We start from the raw sequence: 11,131 nt of genomic DNA, 5'->3' as shown, positions 1-11,131 counted from the left end.
TCCTTCACTTTTTCCAGTTGGTACATAAGGAAATAATCCAATCAAATTTTTCTGGTTCGAACAAAACTAAACACTCCATCCAAATTTGAGTTAGTTAGAAAATAGTCCTTCTTGCTACAAAATTGGAAATCTCACTCAAGAGACCTTCGTTTGTTTAAATAGTACACTTCTGAGCCGGTTAAATTTATCCGATTGTTTGTTCATTTAAATAGTACAAAATGATTTAAAATACGCCGTTATTTCTCATTGGTGCAAAATTGAATAGGTCACTCAAATCCACCCCTTCGTTTGTTTAAATATTAGAACATGGTCTAGAAAAAATGGCATTTCTCATTGGTACAATATTCCTTCGTTTATTTAATTAGTCAAGAAGAGTTAAAATAGACCTTAGCACAAAAAGGCACATAAACTCTGAGGTAGTTGAAATGGCATTCCTCCTTGATAGAAAATCGAGTAGCTTCCCTTTGTTTCTTTAAATTCTCAGCTAGCTAAAATGGCATATCTTTGTTTTATTTTTCGTTAGTCTATCCAAATTATTTTGAATAACCCAAAATGTACAGAAATTCTGAGCTAGTTACAAATGAGATTTCTCGTTAGTACAATAGCAAATAAGTCACTAAAATTTATTCATTCTTCACTTTTTCTGCTTGGAACAAAAAAATGAATAGGTCACAGAAATCTCTTGCTGGCTACGTTTACGAGTTATTAAGGCTTAAATATTTGACCTTTGACCTCGAAAGTCAGTACGTTTTTAACATGTACTAGTTGATGACCTATTACTAGATTTGGAAACAGCACCTCGATATTTGGCTCCGTTTTAGACTTAATAGGTTTTATGTATTTTGACCTTTAACCTCGATGGTTATTATTTTGGAACTTGTAGTACCAGATGACCGATTACTAAATGTGGCAACACCATCTCAATATGTGGGTCCGTTTTCGAGTGATTAGGTTTTAAGTATGTTGACCTTTGACCTCGATGGTCATTATTTTGGAACTTGTAGTACCTGATGACTTATTACTAGATTTGGAAACAGCATCTCAATATGTGGCTCCGTTTTCGAGTGATTAGGTTTTAAGTATGTTGACCTTTGACCTCGATGGTCAATGTTTTGGATCTTGTAGTACCTGGTGACCAATTACCAGACTTGGAAACACGACCTCAATATGTGGACCCGTTTTTGAGTTATTAGGTTTTAAGTAGGTTGACCTTTGACCTCGATGGTCAATGTTTTGGATCTTGTAGTACCTGATGACCAATTACCAGACTTGGAAACACCATCTCAATATGTGGCCCCGTTTTCGAGTGATTAGGTTTTAAGTAGGTTGACCTTTGACCTCGATGGTCAATGTTTTGGATCTTGTAGTACCTGATGACCAATTACCAGACTTGGAAACACGACCTCAATATGTGGACCCGTTTTCGAGTGATTAGGTTTTAAGTAGGTTGACCTTTGACCTCGATGGTCAATGTTTTGGATCTTGTAGTACCTGATAACCAATTACCAGACTTGGAAACTCCATCTCAATATGTGGTGCCGTTTTCGACTTATTAGGTTTTAAGTATGTTGACCTTTGACCTCGATGGTCAATGTTTTGGATCTTGTAGTACCTGATGACCTATTACTAGATTTGGAAACACCATCTCAATGTGGGCTCCGTTTTCGAGTTATTAGGTTTTAAGTAGGTTGACCTTTGACCTCGATGGTCAATGTTTTGGATCTTGTAGTACCTGATGACCAATTACCAGACTTGGAAACACCATCTCAATATGTGGCTCAGTTTTCGTGTTATTAGGTTTTAAGTAGGTTGACCTTTGACCTCGATGGTCATTATTTTGGAACTTGTGGTTGCTGGTGACCCGTTACTAAATGTGGAAACACGACCTCAATATGTGGACCCGTTTTTGAGTTATTAGGTTTTAAGTGTCATACAAACGACGTCCAGTTAAAAGTAGGTGTGGTATTGGTAATCAGCATGGTCGAAAACCCCCATATGCCGAGTTTCATCCAAATCGGTTAAAATTGTCATAGAAAGGACGTATCCCACATGAACCATAAGACCCAGGTAAAAATAAGTATGATATTCGTAATCAACATGTTCGAAAACCCTCATATACCGAGTTTCATCCAAATCGGTTAAAATTGTCATAAAAAGGGCGTATCCCACATAAACTATAAGACCCAGGTAGAAATAAGTGTGGTATTCTTACCAGCATGGTCGAATCGGAAATATAAATGTTTCTGCGCATGCGTGTTATTTCTACTAAATTGGATTTGGCATACGCAACCAAGTGTGGGTGTATACTATGTTATTTAGGGAATGAATAACTGGAACCAGCACTGCAACTGGAACAGGCTGTAGTCTAGTGTAATGTCTTATTTTATGTTTCTGCGCATGGGTGCAATGTGTAATTAATTGGAAATTTAAATTTACTGCTCATAAGCAATCAAGTGTGTGTTTATGTGTTGTTATTTTTTTATTCTCTGCTCTATTATGTTGCTATAAAGTGCTCGTAAAAGAGAACGGGGATGTTATGTCTTATTTTATGTTTCTGCGCATGCGTGCAATGTGTAATTAATTGGAAATTTAAATTTACTGCGCATAAGCAATCAAGTGTGTGTGTGTGTGTTGTTATTTTTTTTAACGACGAAATCGAAACAGTTTTGCGCATATGCGCAGTAGGTCAAAAATTGGTCTCAAAATGGAGGGCGAATACACTCCATTATTCTCTGCTATGTTTAAAAAGAGTGCTCATAAAAGGGAACGAGTCTCTGTGTAATATGTGCTATGTTATATGTTCGTAGTCTCTGTGTAATTTCTGCTATGTTAAAAGTGCTCATAAAAGGGAACGAGTCTTATGTTATATGTGCTCTGCTATGTGTTCGTAAAGTGCTCATAAAAGGGAACGGGGATGTTATGTCTTATTTTATGTTTCTGCGCATAGCCGTAATATGCTCCTGAACTGGAACAGTCTGCGGTCTGCTGTGTGTGTTGTTATTTTTTTTAACTACGAAATCGAAACAGTTTTGCGCATATGCGCAGTAGGTCAAAAATTGGTCTCAAAATGGAGGGCGAATACACCCCCATTAATCTCTGCTATGTTTAAAAAGAGTGCTCATAAAAGGGAACGAGTCTCTGTGTAATATGTGCTATGTTATGTGTTCGTAGTCTCTGTGTAATTTCTGCTATGTTAAAAGTGCTCATAAAAGGGAACGAGTCTTATGTTATATGTGCTCTGCTATGTGTTCGTAAAGTGCTCATAAAAGGGAACGAGTCTTATGTGGCATGTGTGGTGGGTGGGGCCCGGCGCCGACCAATCAGCGCGGTAATGGCGGTCATAAAAGAGGGTGACCAATCGCCGTTAAGGGGGCGGGATCCGGTGCCGGTCGTTCTGCGCGGACTGTGCGCGTGGCCGGCCAATCAGCGTCAAGGGGCGAGGTCCGACGCCAACCAATCGGCGGGAGTCCCGCGCCAGCCAGTCAGCGCGGTAGATAGGAGGTCGTAAAAGAGCGTGGCTGGGGGCGTGGCCGGGGGCGTGGCCTGCACCGACCAATCAGCGTCAAGGGGGCGTGGCCGGGGGCGTGGCCGGAACCGAACAATCAGCGTCAAGGGGGCGTGGCCAGCCAATCAGCGTCAAGGGGCGTGGCGGGGTCACGTGACCTGCGCCAGCCAATCAGCGTCGAGGGTTTGCGCATGCGCAGTAGGAAAAAAACAGCCCCAAGTGTCCCCACTCTACTAACGTCGTTTTGGACGTTCAGTGAAAGTGACTTCCTCCGAAATGATTGACAAAATCTATGATATTTTTTTGTCTTATTGACAAATCAAAGTGTGCGAAATAGTTGAGGTCACAGGCATATCAGAAGGTACAGTGGTTTTAATTTTGCACGAAAAATTGGGCGTGAAAACAATATCGGCAATTTCGGCTTGAAAACAATCTCGGCACTCCGTTTGCTCTCAGTGGAGAATAAATGCAATCGTATGATAGATTCGGAGGAAGACTTGGTGCTTTATCGTCGCAATCCCGACGAGTTGCGTCAATACACAACAGTGGACGAGCAAAAGATACACTAATACACTCCAGTAACATACGGTAAAAACAGTCGATGTAGTGGATTTCTAAAGACGATCCAGCTCCGAAGAAGACCAATATGGCGAAATCGACGACAAACTGATGGCCACAGTCTTTTAGAATGCACGCGGAATCATCTACATTGATTACTTGAAAAACAAAACGATAAATGGTGTGTTATGCGTCGTTATTGCACCGATTGAGAGAAGAAATGGAGAAAGACGTCCTTATTTCGCAAGGGAAAAATATTCGTCTATCCAGACAAGTTTCGATAGCGAAAATTATGGAATTAAAATTCGAATTATTACAACATACATCGTATTCACCAGTATGTTTCCATGTTAGCCCTCTATCATATGAGGGATGCCGACCCTCGGAGGATTGAGCAGGAAGAAAGGAATAGGAAAGGAGGGAGCCTACCTGGGACTATTGTGTTAGGTACCATCCCAGCTTTTGTCTAGTGTGAATGAGGAAAACCCAGGAAGAACCTCATTTAAGGTGGTTACCTGAAGAAGCTGTTACACATGTTCGACGTAGTGTCTCCGAGGACCACTTCTGCCAAAGACTAGAGCGTTAGAGACTACGATACATGGGGCCACTATTTGCTTTTCATCTTTTTCTACGGACTTATTCAATGACCCACGTATGTAGTACATACAGTATATATAAACATGCAGTAGATATAAATAGACAGATAGATAGACAAACCCATAAACTGCGTATGTGTGCTGACATATTTAGTGATAAAATTATGTATAGTATATCATTTACGATATAAAATAAAGTATAATTTTCTTAAATAGAGAAGCGAATCTTTTGCTTCTTCTGAGTTCCGAAAGCTACATCATAAATAATTGCTTCACGAAATATGTGCTACGTTTATTAGAGTGAAAAATTATAACTAATTAACACGTCTTTACATAAGTACATCCATGTTTGATTACCTTCAAAAGTTACAGCACTGAAAATTACGTAACATACAACGGAAACAGTGAGTCAGAGTTACAAACTCAATAAAAGTTATCAACGGTGGCTCAGTGGTAGAGCGTTCACCTCTGGTGCTTGGGGTCCCGGTTCGATCCCAGCCCCCGCCAAGTGAACTTTGTGGTGGACAAACACCGTGTGCGTGAGTTTCCTCGGGGTTCTCCCGTTTCCTCCCACTTTCTTAATTCCACCATTTTCATTCATTACTCATCATCACCGTCTCCTTTAGCCTAACCGGCATAACCGCGGGACGTGAAACTCAAAGATTTTATTTCATTTTTTTTTTCAATAAAAGTTCTTAACACGCAGTTACGCTAGGAAATTTGATCCGTAAATTCACAAAAGAAAAAAGAAGCAAGTGTTTTATCTAGACCGTTTTCTTTGTGACTACAATGAGAAATTGGGTGCTTTTATTGGACGTTAATGCAGTTTGGATTGAACGGTGTGAAAATTAAACTATCGGTGGAGAGAAATCTCTGAACTAATTGGAAAATACGCGAGTTGGAAGTTAAAAAAAATATCCAGACAAATAGCCATCGAATGCGTCTGAGTAGAAGTGCAGTTGACGTGATGGAAATTAAAATGAAAGAAAAGTGTGATTTATCCTCAACAGAAAATCAAATAAACGGAATGCATCTTTAGAACTGTGAAAACCAAGAAAACAAGCTTTGTGCTCTCTTTCTTATTAATAAACTAGCGTCAGTACCCGATTCGGTGGGTTAAAATAAGAAAAATTAATCGTATATTCCATTAGTCACATTTTTTTACTATTATTGAAGCGCTCTCAAATCGATAGAAACAAAATATAATGAAAAATCTGAAAATAATAAGTAATCTATATAAATAAAAATTAAATATTATTATTATGGGCTGAGTTTGGATTTAAATGACATCAGAATTGTCACTGTTCACCTCAGCGATCCCGTAAAGTATGGATTCGACATTAATATCGGTTATTTTCGATCATTTTTATACAGCGTGGCCCAAAAGTAGATATACACTCTTGCATTGATCAAGTATAAAATTCTAGTTTATGGGTTTATTTGCTTCAACTGTCCTAAGCGCAAGATATAAGTAAAAAAAAAGAGACATTAAGAACAAATAATAAAGAAACTAAGTCTACCTGATCGATAACAATAAGGAATTATGTAAAATGCAATGAGCTGATCAGTATGCTACCTAATTTTGGGCCACCTTGTATATCTCCTCCTACCACAACTTGCAGGGCTGAATTTGGGTTCAAACGGCAGGGGAAGTGTCACTGTTCATCTCAACGACCCGGAAAACTATGGATTCAACACAAATATCGGTCATTTTCGATCATTTTTATATACCTCTCCCTTCCCCCCTAAGTTCCACTGTAAATGTGAAATGATAAAAGAAAAATTATTCCAGGCCCGAACCTCATTTATGTTGAAAATTGGATCGAGATCGGTTAGGTGGTTCAAGAGTTCTTAACTCACCAACATAGTCGCTTTCATTTTTATTTATATAGGTAGATATATGAACTCTTTGTGTTTACAATTTTTTATTAATGTATACGGTATATATATATAGAACAGAATGAAAAACAAGTCAGAAAACCTAGAACAAATAATTAATCGCCTTTTATTTCTTTTGTTAAAAGTGGCAGGTGTTAATAACTAGAGTGGTTGGATATTAAATAATCTAACTTCAAAAATCAATAATAATAATAATAATAATAATAATAATAATAATAATAATAATAATAATAATAATAATAATAATAATAATAATAACAATAATAATAATAATAATAATAATAATAATAATAATAATAATAATAATAATAATAATAATTTTATTCTTTTCTATAGATGAATATTTTTCTAAAACATATTTTCGTAAACAATAAATTATAAAACTATAAACTCTAAACATTATTATTATTATTATTATTATTATTAGTTTTTCTTTTGTTGCCAACATAACAGAAATATGAGTTGTTCATCAGATGTTTAATTTCAAATTTCACTTCTGGAAAATTTCAATTTTTGAGTTAGGCCACTTGCCGGCCAAGCGGTCTAATTGAGTGAAAAATCTTTGTACTGCATTACCGTTGCAGGATGGTGTACACCAGAAGTGAATAAAGTTTCGAATGCGTCGCTTCACTTGGGTAGTTAGTCATTAGGTTGTGAGCCACAATTAACCCTTTAGTGCGCAGCTTTGCTGATGTGCAAAGTTTACTTTGAAATAATATTCTGGCATGTAGTATCTAGTTCGGACATAGAAAAGCAGCTTTGTGTATCTGCTAAGATACCCTTTCACTAATGTCTTACTAGTTGCACGTGAAGTTGTCATCTTGTGATATTTGAGCTTTGTTTACTCGTTTATGTGGACAGGTTTTGAACTGTTGATTTGTTTCTGTTTAAGACGCAAGTGTAATGAGAGTAAAAATGCATATACGCTGACAATTCGTCGCGTTTTATTGGCTTTATCTGTTTTTAGTGGACTTCGCAGATGTCAACGCTCAAATTTGTATAGACCCTATATGCAAATACAATAAAATTTCCCATATACCCCATAACATTTGCATTATATTTTTTTTTAAATGCCCATCTTTCCTACACCGAAATTACTCCAAATTTTAAATAATCAGTATGATTGGAAATATTGCGTATTAAAGGGCTAAAAGGAAACTGTAAAATGAAAAACTGTCCTTTAAAAATTCCAGATTTTATAAACTTCTTAACTATTTTGTATAACTTAGATACCAAAAACTGAGGTTATATAATTGTAAAAGTGCTGTCTGCATTAATTTCAAAAGTAGTTAACAAGAATATAAAAATTGTATTCCTTTGTTTTTATTTTTATCGGAAGTGGAACATTTTGAGCATAAATACACTTGTGCTTTAATGTTTATTTTTTCCATGATTGAATAAAATTAATACAAATATTATTTATTTCAAACATTTTTGTTCATGAACATATGTAATTTTATCAAAAGAACCAATATATTTTAATCTAAAGTTTCTTGTACGCCTTATATCTGAAGAAGTACATACAGTGTAGCGAAACCCAATCTATCACTTAACTCAGTATGATGTGATAATTCCGTAGAAAATACGAAACCTCGATTTAGGGGCCGTTCAAAAATTTTGTGGCCCCTGATCCAAAAACTATAGCCAAAATCGCAATCTTTTGATGCACTTTTTCGATCATTCCTAAAATTCGTGGCCAAGATCGCAATCTTTTGATCCATTTTTTTTATATTCCCTAAAATAATTTTGTTATGAAATTGGGTACTTTTTACTTTTTCTTTCTTTTTGTTAATATGGGAAAGTCAAATCATTACAAAATTTGCTATTTTAATTTGAAAATTTTATATCTACATAGAAGTATGAAAATTAGTATACAAAATATTGGACTTCAAACTTTCTTTTAACATAAAACATAAGGTTTCTTTGAAATTAAACTATTTGTCTATTATTTGTAATTAATTGTCGGAATATAATTGAGTATCTGAGAACAACGTAATTGTGTACTATTTTGCAAGATTATGTAACAAAGTATACAATTTTTATAACATTAAGATAAGAAAGGTGAAGGAATAATGTCTGTTGGTCAATTGCTAATATGTACAGTACATAGTAGAAACAATGTAAAAATGTAGTAGGATACGAGGTTTTAAAAAGGCAGTAAGAGCTTTTAGCGTAGAAAGTGCTTATTTGTAGCCATAGTATAATAACAGGGAGATTCACGATAAATCTTCAAAATAAAAAGAAAGCTGTAATATGGTAGCCTAGATAATTCTCAATCTGCGTGTGATTTAATTTGAATTGATATAATACTTAGATTCTTAATGTTTTTGGGTAATACAATAATAAAATAATCTTGCTTAGCTGTACCGATATCTGAAATAGTTGTAATGGTAGACTTTTAATGTATTTTAAACTAGGAGAATAGGTCCTATTAACATGATATTTTTTGTATACGGTAAGTATTTAAATTATTTTTATCACTTTTCTTTTTTACTAATCCACTAAATGTATTTGTAAATTGCAGTACGAAACTGCAATATGAAGGATTCTGTGAGGCTTTTAATACAGCTGAGAGGGATAGTGAGATGTGACGTCACGCCAAAACGCTTATTTCTGTTGCTGTGACGTAAGCAGCTTATTTTTGCATTTTTGAAACGTTGTATCTCCGTAATTAAGAAATATTAATTTTTGATATAAGTTACACTGAAGACTCGTTCTACACGATAATGTCTTTGAGTTACAACTTTTGGTCAGAAAGGAAATGTCCAATCGTCGATCCAATGCCAAAACCGCGAATGTGCTAAATTTGACTTTGAATTATAAGCATTTTAATATTCAACTTACCCCGAAAAATCAGCATATAGACTTAGGTACATGAATTGATGATAACTTCTAATATACTCATATTTCACAAATGGGACTTTCGTATTGGAATCTGTGTGTTCCGAGTAACATGAAACTGCACTTAGGTGAAAATAGCAAAATTTACACATTTACGGTTTTGGCATTGGACCGAATAGACACAAGCAAAATATTACTCAAAATGGACAATCAAATCCTATATTTCCAAATTCCCAAGTTTGCACTTGACAAAATTCTTTTTCTTTTTCTTTTCTTTTTTTGTTTTACATTTCCATTTCTCTATAATAAATATTCTTATTTTATTATCATTCTAGATATATCCTTCGAGATCGACATTGGAAAAAGAAGTAAACGGAACAAACGCTCGAAGTTACGTAAGTACAACACATATTTGACTTTTTGCTGTGCTTAAAAAGGTTAAATCGAAGTATACCTAGGTAGAAATATCAGAAATTTTCTTTTACGAATCAATATTGTACTCCCGACCTATCAAACTGCCAATTGATTAGCGAACATGAAACTCTTTTCGTGGTAAAGAAATCACCATTATTTTGTTAGTTTTTTTTTTCAAGTATGTAAAACTATTTAGCAGACACGAGAGTGTAAAAATCACAAAAACACAGAATCGTAGTAACGAATTCATTGTCGTCTGGGAATTCTTACAATGTTTTCTTTCTGCATATTTTAATGTTTTTCTACAACGTTATTAAAAATTAGTTTTTGTTATGTCAATATTTCTTTTATATAATAAAGTTAAGAAAGCTCCTTTATAATGTCTTAACCTCTGTTCTACGTCAAAAGTCAGGCAGTACACACTATTTGACTTTTGCTGTGATGACAATCAACATCATCATAACATTGCAAAATATTTGAGCTTTATTACAACGGTACGTTTGTATATTTTCTTGTCTTGCATTATTATTGTCTTGGACAATAAGTTATTCGAAATATGTACTAGGCTGGCTGCAGAAGAAGAGAAAGAAATGTTTTTAAGATATTGTAAAATACACAAAAAGATATTCATATGTTAAAAATAATAAAATTGACAATATCAGGTTGGCAGGCAACCAGATAAACAATACATTTCTAAAAAGAAATAAATGGAATCAAATAGAAAGGAAGTGTGTGTTATTATGGATGGCTCCATTTTAATTATATAAAGAACCAGTTGTTTATCGTTATAAGTGGTACAAGAAACCCGGGAGTTGAGAAGGAACTGAAAAACAGTTTTTGAAGAATAGTAAAAAACGAGCAAAATTGAGCCATCCATAATAACACACACTTCCTTTCTATTTGATTCCATTTATTTCTTTTTAGAAATGTATTGTTTATCTGGTTGCCTGCCAACCTGATATTGTCAATTTTATTATTTTTAACATATGAATATTTTTTGTGTATTTTACAATATCTTAAAAACATTTCTTTCTCTTCTTCTGCAGCCAGCCTAGTACATATTTCGAATAACTTATTGTCCAAGACAACGAAGAAAGGAGTACCATGGCAATGGGGGAGGCACAAGAACGAAGCTTCCAATGTTTAAAAACCTGCATAATGAGAAACATCCGTTTGAACCATCCAGACTATAGTCGTCCTTTTTTTGTTCAGTGCGATGGAGCACTTACAGGCATTTCTGGTATACTCTGGCAACCTGGGATTAACACTAATGAACCGTCAGTAATACATTGTGTAAGTCGGACTCTGAAAAATGCGG

The sequence above is a fragment of the Thermobia domestica genome, chromosome 1 (genome assembly GCF_964235325.1).
Source record: "Thermobia domestica chromosome 1, izTheDome1.hap1.1, whole genome shotgun sequence".
Lineage (NCBI taxonomy): Eukaryota > Metazoa > Arthropoda > Insecta > Zygentoma > Lepismatidae > Thermobia > Thermobia domestica.
This window is presented reverse-complemented; position numbering follows the sequence as displayed.